This window comes from Podarcis filfolensis (assembly GCF_964270895.1).
Source record: "Podarcis filfolensis genome assembly, chromosome: 3".
In the NCBI taxonomy this organism is placed as follows: Eukaryota; Metazoa; Chordata; class Lepidosauria; order Squamata; family Lacertidae; genus Podarcis; species Podarcis filfolensis.
In genome coordinates this window covers 24508088-24517984 of record NC_139606.1, presented here as the reverse complement: position 1 = coordinate 24517984, position 9897 = coordinate 24508088, and positions in this window count along the sequence as shown.

Below are 9897 nucleotides of genomic sequence, written 5' to 3'. Positions count from 1 at the left end.
ACTCCTGGCCACTGACCATACTGACTCGGACTGAGTCCACCTTGGCTTTCCCTAAGGAGTAATCCAGTTGATTTATTAATCTGTACTAGTACTCACTCGTGCTGCATTATGCACTTGTTTTATGAATCTCATTTTATTGTTGTTTTATGCTGTCTTTGGCCATGATTTTTTTTTTATTTTTTTTTGTATATACAGGCACCCACCCCCCATTTCCATGTGGGTTGCGTTCCAAGGCACTCATTGGAAAAACCTGCAAATACCCAATTCATCCCCAACCCTGCCTCTGTTCCACCCTTTAATGACGTTTCAGTGGTGTCTTTATGACATTTCCTTGTCACTTCTGGGTTCTGTGCAATGCGCATATACCCGATCACTCGCATATTGAACCTAAACCAGGGGCTGCCTGTATATAAAGAACAATAACTGGAGGACTGTAGAATCTGAGAGCTGGGCAGGCAAAGGGAGAGGACTTTCCCTAATATCAGGAAGCCTTGGGCAAATCTGACCTCAAATTGGAAATGAGACCAGTTGTTCTCTGGCTGTGTTTTGTGACCTCATAGCTTGCTAACCTGTTCAGCCCTAGGGGATGTGTGATGAAATAACACTATGGCAATCATCTTTATTGCCTTGAGCTAGATGGCTTTCATCTCAAATGTCAGGTTGGCGTATTTTTGTTTGGTGCTTTATAGTTATAATTCCCTCTGCTGGGAATTCCATCACAGCAGCACTTGTATTGTCTTCTTTCTGCTTTACAGCTAGTATTCTGGTGCAGATGATGGTTATGCACATTTCCCCCCACAGCCTGTTGTTTCTTCTTTTGTCCTTTGCACTACCGTCTGACATCACTCACCATATACATTTTACCAGAGGCATTGGTTTATTTTTTAAAATAAAAAAAACAAACACAGAAACAAGCTTTTGAAATGAAATGGGATTGAACTCACAAGTTGCTAGATCACTGAACGCACCCTGGAGTGACTGTAAGCTAATATTCACATGGGGCTTTTGGTATATCACTCTGGACACAACAAAAAGGCATCTTGGCTCCTTACTTCACACTTGTTCCAGCAGCCTCACTGCTACCACATGGCATGCAGCACAAGTTGAGAATACAAGGATCAAGAAGTCCTAAGGGTTGTATCTCATGGTAGCTTTGCCTTAACACAAAGGTGGGGAACCAATAGCCCTCCAGATCTTGTTCAAAGCTAAGGCTGTGTATACACTCCTGTTTACTGTGCATGCAGTCTGGTGCACACTAGATCTGGCAGAGCTGCTAGGACATGGGTAGGCAAACTAAGGCCCGGGGGCCAGATCCGGCCCAATCGCCTTCTAAATCCGGCTCGCGGATAGTCCAGGAATCAGCATGTTTTTACATGAGCAGAATGTGTGCTTTTATTTAAAATGCATCTCTGGGTTATTTGTGGGGCATAGGAATTCGTTCATCCCCCCCCAAAAAAAATATAGTCCGGCCCCCCACAAGGTCTGAGGACAGTGGACCGGCCCCCTGCTGAAAATGTTTGCTGACCCCTGTGCTAGGAGGTTGCAGGGGTGTGGTGAATGAATGGTCACAGGTGTGTGGTCAAATTGTTCTAGTTTTCTCCTCATCATCCCTTGCAAAGCTACCGTGGACACTTAATGCATTGCAATTTCTATAATTAGTTCACACTTAACTAAACTGAACAGCGTCTTCCTTTGCGTTCAGAAGGAGACACTTCTGCTGCAGTTTTTCCCCTGCCAAGACTCCTCCCTTGTTGGTGCAGCTGCTGCCCTATCTGCAGCCACTGCAACTCCTGGCCCACTGCTGTTGTGGCGAGGCAACTCCCTGGGCTCAGATCAGAGCAGGAAGGTGGTTGAGCCAGCCTGCTGCAACACCTGCCTCTTCTACCTTGTAGCTCTTGTTAGGATTGAAGGCAACAGTTACTCTCTCCATGCAGAAATAAGGTTTTCATTCTGTATCTAAGGGGGAAGGTCTTTTCCATGGCATATGGCTTTGGGAGCATTCCTTATGAGTACTTGGCAGTGAGGTTTTTCATATATTTGCAAGGAATGCTCGCAAAGCCAAAATGGTTTCAATGGTGAGCAGGGCGCTCACACACACAAATGTATATATTGCTAAAACAATTTTAAAATCCTTTCAAAGCAGTGTACATAAAATCAAAGACCAGAAGAACATGAAATTAGGTTGCAGGAAAGGGCAAGCTTGTGTAAATGAAAACAAAACACCACATCTAAGGTAACATCTGAAACTAAGCTCAGAAGATATTTTCCTAATATTTAAAGGTAATGAATTCCACAATATAGGTACCTGCTATATTCCTTGTGGCCACCAAACAGATGCCATATGGGGCAGATAGAAATTCTTTTCATGCAGATTCTTCAGCTAGCCCTGCCTTCAAAGCCTTGGAGTGGTTTTGTTGTGAAACCAAGACCCTTTCCCTAGATTCAGAGCAGAATTGACTACAGTGGTACCTTGGGTTAAGAACTTAATTCGTTCTGGAGGTCTGCTCTTAACCTGAAACTGTTCTTAACCTGAAGCACCACTTTAGCTAATGGGGCCTCCCGCTGACATTGCACCGCCACTGCACGATTTCTGTTCTCATCCTGAAGCAAAGTTCTTAACCTGAGGTACTATTTCTAGGTTAGCGGAGTCTGTAACCTGGAGCATCTGTAACCCGAGGTACCACTTTATTGGGAAACAAGAGGCACAATATCACTACTCCCTGTTTTCTCAGCATCTTGCCATATGGGGATGAGTCAACCTAGGGCTGAGAGGAATTTTCTGATACCTCCCCCCCCCCCCGATTTTCTCTCTCTTCTTTTTTTTAAGCTCATCCTAATTGGAGAATTGCAGTCCTCCCTAGGATTCCCCCCCCCATAAAATAGCCTCTATTTTGCCATTCATGAATTGTGGGTGCAACCATGGGTCCAGTTTTAATATTGTCGAATAACACAGTCTTCTTCACTTACAATTGCTTACTTCACCCATCACCAATAGGAACTAACAATACAGTTTCTTTCACTTATTAAGTTAGCCAGATGAATTCTCCCCGGGGGGGGGGGGGTTCTGAGAAAAACTTCCCCTGCCACAAATATTTGGCATGATACCCCCTGCAAAAGAACTGCCATTCACAAATAGCATGGAGGCCGTTTTCGCTCCACTGTAATACAACCTTCCAAGAGACTAAGTAAGAGTTAAAGTTTCTTCAGTGTCATTGAGATGAAGCTGAAAGAAAACCTGAAGGTGAAACATTTCAGAGTTAAGAAATTTAGTCACCTTGTGCCAAGAGTCTATATCACAAGGCAGGGAGCCCATGAAGAACTGAAGAGACCTGAAATTGAAACCTATGGAGTCTGAGTAAAAATAATTACAAGCATAGAGAGCAGAAAAGGAGTTGTGCTCCAGAGATTTCATGTGCCAAAGAGATTTTCTTTTTCCACACAGCACATTGCTGAGCATGTGGCCATTTCTATCTATGTTTCATAGTGCAGTGGAATCTCCCAGAGAAACCCAATGCCTTGATGAAGCCAGTTCTCTCAGATATTGGTAGATCATATATGGCAAAAAATACCCACCGGTTGTATTCAATGTTAGCCATATTCAGAGTGGACCCATTGGGTTGTATACAACACTGCACTATCACTGCCACCAGGGATTACTCAGCCTCTGCATAAGCTCCACAGGGTTGGGTGACCCTCCAGAACATATTTTTGGGCACTTGAAGGGAAGAGAGGAAATGGAAATTTCCACTGTATTGTCAGAATGCTGCTGCTGCATGGTTACAAACACCTGAAATTAGTGGGCATAATTAACTGAAACCCATTGGTTTTAATGGGTCTGCTCTGAGATGAATTTGTTGGATACAACGCTGCATTTTAGCTCATGGACTAATGGAACACACTCCAGTTTCTCACACCTCCTTTTCCATTCCTTCCAATGGAATTTAGTCACGGGTTCCTTTTTTTTTTTTACAGGATTATAACCTTCAGGTTTCCCTGGACAGCATTCTTTTATGTTCCAGCCAAGGAATTGTATTTCTGACTTCTGGTTTTAATAGAACTTGTTTTTGTTTTTTCATTTTTAAAATGCACTTATAGTTGAAATGAAAGAGATCAAGCAACTGATTGACATTTGACTGACATGTCATGCAGCTCAATAAAACCATCTCCAAGATTGTGACATAAAATATCTGGAAATGTGTCACATTTGCATTGCTCTAACAGAATATTAGAAAGAGCAATCCTTTGGGCTGGAACTATTCAAAATTACTACTGCCAACAAGTTCACACACAGTAGCATAAAACAGTTAGAAAAGTCCTGCCCAAATACAAATGTTTAAAAATTAAGCCTTGAATATTTGTGGAGTGCCTTCAATAATATGCATAACAAAATACTTCTAAAGTGTCAACCCCGCTTTCCAAACCAGCAACCCTTTCTTGTGGAGAGAACTTTGAGATCTGGATTCAAATGGTAATGGAATGAACAAGGCTGAAATAATAGTAATAATAATAAATTTTATTTATATCCCACCCTCCCCAGCCGAAGCCGGGCTCAGGGCGGCTAACAACAATAAAACAGTACAAAAGTACAGCACAAACAACACTCTAAAATCATTCATTATAAAATTAATTCAAATCAAGCCACTGGCAACCATTGTGCCAGAGCTCCGCGAAGATTGCCGAAGGAGGGGGTCAGGCTGTGCCCTGGCCAAAGGCCTGGTGGAACAGCTCTGTCTTGCAGGCCCTGCGGAAAGATGTCAAGTCCCTGAAACTAATCAAAATAATATCTCAACAACAAAAAATGGGTGGGAAGGAGTCCAATGACTGAATAAGGCACAGGTGGGTGTTCATAGGACCCTTCCAGATGGGTGTTTTATTGCTGGTGTATTCTGCACCATGTTCTTGACACAATAATGATGCATTAAAGGTAAAGGGACCTCTGACCATTAGGTCCAGTCGTGACCAACTCTGGGGTTGTGGCGCCCATCTCTCTTTACTGGCCAAGGGAGCCGGCATACAACTTCTGGGTCATGTGGCCAGCATGACTAAGCCGCTTCTGGCAAACCAGAGCAGCACACGGAAACGCCATTTACCTTCCCGCCAGAGCGCTACCTATTTATCTACTTGCACTTTGACGTGCTTTTGAACTGCTAGGTTGGCAGGAGCAGGGACCAAGCAACAGGAGCTCACCCCATCGTGGGGATTCGAACCGCCAACCTTCTGATCTGCAAGTCCTAGGCTCTGTGGTTTAACCCACAGTGCCACCCGTGTCCCATAATGATGCATTAGAGGTAAATATATTCTGCTTTCGTTTGTTGTGTGATGCTTCTTCAGTGCTACTACATTATTGTTGTCCAGACAAGCTATGGTGCAAGAAAAGCAAGCCTAAGAACATTTGTGATATAAAACATTCTGAGATTCCAGCAAGACATTAGGTGATACGCACTGATTGTAACTGAAGCACTGTGACCCAATGCTCTGAACAGGTTTCGTTCCTCTGATTTTGCCCTATCCCATGCAGTCTCATGGAGCTGTTTTTGTTTTTGTTTCATCCTATCCCTCCATTAATATGGAAACGGGGGCTCCATGAGGGGAAACCAACCAACCAAACAAAGAAACCAACCAACCTCTGTTTGGGTTATTTTTCTCATTCTTTCTGCCCCTGCAGGTTTTCTACTCATTCCCGAATTTGCCTGGCAGGGTTCTCTCTCTTGCATCTATTAGCCTGCATTTTGCGGGGACATTCATAGAGTTGGAAGGGGCGCTCGGGATCATGTAGTCCAGATCCTGCACAGCAGGAATATGCAGTCATCCCTTATGAGGGATCTCAAGAAGAAAATCAGTGGGTGGCAGAGTGGTGGCCAGACCCACACTGAGGACCAGTGAGAACTGAGTTCACCTCCCTCCTCCTCTGATTTTGTCCCTACTCCACTCCCCCCCCCCCACTGTGTAAGAACTCAGGCAATTTTTGAGTTAATCTAAAGAATGCTCTAAGAAATCCACCCATCTCTAATTGAAAGTCAGAACCATTGAGCTGGATGGATAAACAGTCTGATGCAGTATGAGGCATCTGCTTCTTTTTCCATGAGAAGTAGGTTAGGTAATGTTGGGGAAAGAATAACCCCCACCCCTCACCACCTATCAAACTTGTTAGATAGTTTTATATAGAATACCCTCACAGTGCATTCTCCCTATTGCTGACGACTGGAAGAAGACCATCTTAAGGTTAAACTGCTTAGGTTCAGAAATGAAAACATTTACAGACATAAGCGAGACTCCAACCATAGATGTGACTTCATGATGGATGGTGTTTGAATTGTTGGAAATTCGTGTCATCCCTCAATGCCAACACTACGTTCTCCCAGATACCACATGGCACCTTGTCCCTATATTCTGGGGTTAATAGGACAGTGAAGGCAAGGAAAGTGGGTTGTTGTAGGTCTATTTAGGTGAGCTAGATAGAGAGTGATCATAAGTACTACTTCATTTCACTAAAAGGCAATAGTTGAATGTCACTTTACCGAACAAGGTCAACAATAGTGTGTGTGTGTGTGTGTGTGTGTGTGTGTGTGTGTGTGTGTGTAAAAATAAGAATGATAAAGTAGAGCAGGCAACCTGAGGCAAATCTGCCACAGCACTAGGCAGCTCAGCAAATGAAAGGATGTCACTATCTCATCATTCCTCAGACTTCAAAGGAATTCAAAACAGACAGAAGGGGGGGGGGAATGTGTTAAGTCTTTGAAAGCACCCTCCACCTTTATTAAAATGTCATTTCCAGGGCAGGGCAAATCTATTCAGGCAAACTACTTACCCTACTGTAAAACTCAGAACAGTTTTAAGAAGTCCCTGAACACCAAAAATGTTTCCTTTTGTTAAGCCCGAGCTGTATGACTGTGTATGCACTACACATTTAAAGCACGTTCAAAACACATTTTGTCCCACGGAGAATTCTGGGCAATGGGTTGCTGGAAATTGTAACTCTGTGAGTTGTAAACTACAGTGCTCATAATTCCTTGAGGGCAAAAATGTACTTCATGTGTGTATAGGGTGCATTCACATTACCACCTTAAGAATGCAATGAAGTTCTTTTTTCCATTGCATTTCACAGCTCTTTCCCCCCTCTCTGTTCACGCAAGCACTGCTTCAATACTTCCCCTCTTTGTGTACACATCAGAGGGCGTTGACAGAGCGAGGGTGTCTTTTACCTACAAAAAGATGTTCACATCTTGGCTAGAGGTGCATTGTGAACGGGTTAAGGACTCCAGTCGATGGGAAGCTGGTTTAAGAAACAACACATAAAACAGTAGTATCTCATAACTAAGTACAGGGTGCATATGCATTTTGGATAATGGTGTGTGGACATGGATTAAAAAACCAGCAGTGGAAATGCAACAAGAGAAGGGTGAACACAGCCATAGAGCATGTTCCACAAAGCTGGCCAGCTAACCTCTATATCCAGATTATTTATGATTCATTGCCTCCCTCCCTCTCTCCTCCGATGCATCACATAGCCCCCCATTTCTGCACCCCAACTAATCTCTCTGCACTACCCTTTTCAGATTCCCAATGCATTATTTCGGTCATTTTGCTCATTTCCTTTTTAGTCACATTCCTGGGTGCATCTAGCTGCCTGCCGTTGAGAAGTGGATGTTTGGTCTCAATCAGTCTCCCCAACAGGCGCCCTTTAAATGTTTTCAACTCTCATCCACTCCAGACAGCGTGGGCAATGGTTAGAGCTGCAGTCTGAGAAAACTGGAGCACACTAGGTTGGAGAAGGTTGGCCTAGAATTTAGACCTCTGATTTTACCTAGCAGGACTCTTTATGTTCTTACTCTTTCCACAGTTGCATAAACAGCTACTGCTAATCCCATAGGAATCTTAGGAGACAGGCTAGGGAAGGATCAAAGAAGGAGCTAACCAAGAGGAACTCATTGCATCTGATTACCTGCCCAGCTGTCACCTTGAAGTGTCATCCACAGCAGCCAGGTTTTCTTCTGAAGGCATTACGGCTCTGAGATCTAGTAATTGGAGGATCTAGTTTTAAAAATTATAGTATACCTAGGATACTTAAAACAAAATGCTTATTTAAAAATACTCTTTGTTAACATAATAGATATACAGACATTTTAAGTTTTACAAGCTATTAAGAAAGTCATGTAGGGAGAAACCACACAGTGAACATTTACAGTCTGTTTGAAAGTGGAGTTCCTGGTAAGATCAATCTTCTTCTTCTTCTTCTTCTTCTTCTTCTTCTTCTTCTTCTTCTTCTTCTTCTTCTTCTTCTGCGTTAAACATAGTTTGAATGAATCTAATGGTGCTTCGGCAGCACATATACTAAAGTTGGAATGATACAAAGAAGATTAGTATGGTTTTCCCATTCTAAATTATTTTCTTTTTTTGCAGTAGCCAGAATATCTATCTCCCTCGTGGTTAATTTCTCTGCTTCCTACTTGGACTGCTTTAATTGTGTGTTTTTGTGGGGGGTTTTGGACATCACCGGTCACAGAATATCTGAGAGGTGCATTTGTGAGCCACATTTTGTGAAATATACTCGGAGTCCTGCAGTGATTTCATGCTCTTTATTGCAGCTTGTAAAACAGTGACTAAATTTCCCCCAAAACCTCAGGCTTTTATATACATTATTTACACACTGAGTCCCATCCGATTGGCTGATTCTGCTTCCCTTCTGGAGCCTGATTGGTCTTCTCCTGCAAGCCAATCAGTTGTTGCATTCTAGGATCCTACCTGCCTATTCTTCTAGGATCCAAGCTTAGTAGATAATATTTTGTTATGGAATAAGCAGGTGCAAAAAATAAAAATGCTTCCTTGTTTCACAAAGTGTGCGATGCTATTATCCTGATGGAGGTGGGGGTGGTTCTATTGATAGAGAAGAAGGTTGTCCAAATAAATGAAAAAGAAGATTCTTAATGTTATTCAGTAAAGGCCACTGAATACAATTCAGCTGAAATACTTTTACAATCCTGTTCATTCAAGTAGGAGAGCTTTAAGCAAGTGCTTCAGTCTCTCGATTGAAAGAAAGGGTGGCTCATTGAAATGTGCCTTACTTTGCATGGACCATGGCCACAATCTGATGGGATTGCTCAGTCAGTAGAGCATGAGATTCAGGGTCATAGGTTTGAGCCTCCCATTGGGCAGAAGATTCCTGCATCGCAGGGGGTTGGACTAGATGATCCTTGTGGCCCCTTCCAACTCTCCAGTCCTATGATTCTATGAACAATTTGGAAAGATCTGACTTTAGTTAGACCCCAAACTAAAGTCAGATCCCAAATCCAAACCTTTGGTCCTTCCCTTTACTTTAATTAGGAAGCCATTAAAAACATAACACAGTCATACCTCATGTTGTGTCTGCTTCAGGTTACGTGTTTTTGTGTTGCGTCCTACGGCAACCCAGAAGTACCAGAACAGGTTACTTCCGAGTTTCGGCGCATGCGCAGAAGTGCTAAATCACACCTTGCGCAAGCGCAGATGCGGCACTTTGGCTTGTGTCAGTTCTGTGTTACGGACGGGTCTCCAGAACAGATTCCATCCATAACACGAAGTTCCACTGAAATTTAGTTTTTCACATAGGTGCCTGAATTTTGGCGACATGGTGGCCTCTCAAGAGGGAATTAACCGTGGAAATTGTCAGCAGGTAGATCAAACGGGTTTTTTTGATCTTTAAAATCCCCCAAATAAAATAAAGCAAATTCAAAGGTAAAAAGGACATCACTTTCTTGTTTTTAATGTAAGTGTATACAACTTGGAGGCATGGTAGCTCCTTGAGAGGGGATTAAATAGATGGTATCTTGCGTTTTTGTGACATTTTAGCTATATGGCTCTCTTACAGATCGTTCTGAGGCCCAAATCAATTTGGGTCATTCCAGTTCAGTACCAGCTGCC